Genomic DNA, 1,286 nt, shown 5'->3' on the forward strand with positions numbered 1-1,286 from the left:
ACACACACACACACACACACACACACACACACACACACACACACACACACAAACTACAAAAATTGTTAATGTTCAACAAGACTGATATTTCCTTGATTAACTTTAAATAAACAGCTTGATCTTTTTGTCCATATCCCTGTCAAAAACACGGTTCTATCCACAATGACTGGAAGAATAAAGTTTCTACTTTAGAGAAAACAAAAAGTGTAACAACATTTCAGCTTGATCTATTCATACATTAAAGATTTATATACCTCTCACACACTGTTCTAAACAAATCTTCTTCAAGTACTTGTCAAGAATACATTATTTTCACCCAACGGCTAGTTTAGCAACGAGTCAAAAACATCGTACCGTATTACTAAAAATTTTCGGAAGACTAAAGATTCAACTTTCGGAAAACGAAAGGTTCAACATTCCTTACTTGATCCATTAAAAAAATTATTGTTTCATTACATGGTAAGGTTCCAAACTATTATTTCTCAAGCAATCGTCAAGAATACGAAAATATGCCCACGAACGACTAGTTTAGCAACGAGTCAAAAACATCGTATCACCAAACATATTTGGATTACTTAAGATTCAACTTACGGAAAATTAAAGGTAAAAACATTCCTCACTTAATCTAATAACAAATTAAAAGTTTAATTACCTTACAGTATTCCAAATTATTCTTCCTAAAGCTCTGGTCACGAACACATTATGGCCTCAAACAACTGGTTTAGCAACGAGTCTCCTTGTGTTGGCTGTGACCCCAGTCATGGTCAGGTGTTTGGTTGGGGTTGACCGATCATGCCTTGTTCTGGAACACTAATCGAACTCCTTGGCTGAGTGTGTATGGGGTGTGTTTAGGTTCTTGGGTGTTTGGTTGGTGCGGTGAGGGGTAGGGGGTGTGTGTCAGTGGGAAGGGAGGCAGGGGGGTAGAGAGAGAGAGAGGGAGAGAGAGAGAGAGAGAGAGAGAGAGAGAGAGAGAGAGAGAGAGAGAGAGAGAGACAGAGAGTAGCGATACATCCAGGTGACACGCTACAAAACAAAAGTTTAGCACGAGGAAGCTAGTTAAATTTGACAACTTTCTAATGATCTAGAACTACATTGATGTCCAAGAAGATTCTAGCTGAAAACTTGCGACGGGCCAATTTATGATATCATGTTCTAGTCTAGGGTGAATGTACTTGTTCATAAATGCAAATCGCTTGATTTTGTTGAACTTGGTTAAGCCACGATGATTTAAAAAAAAATGAGATGGGGGCTCCTTTATGTCGCAGGGACCATGAAAGTAAGGGGGG

This window comes from Aplysia californica, unplaced genomic scaffold (genome assembly GCF_000002075.1).
Source record: "Aplysia californica isolate F4 #8 unplaced genomic scaffold, AplCal3.0 scaffold00731, whole genome shotgun sequence".
In the NCBI taxonomy this organism is placed as follows: domain Eukaryota; kingdom Metazoa; phylum Mollusca; class Gastropoda; order Aplysiida; family Aplysiidae; genus Aplysia; species Aplysia californica.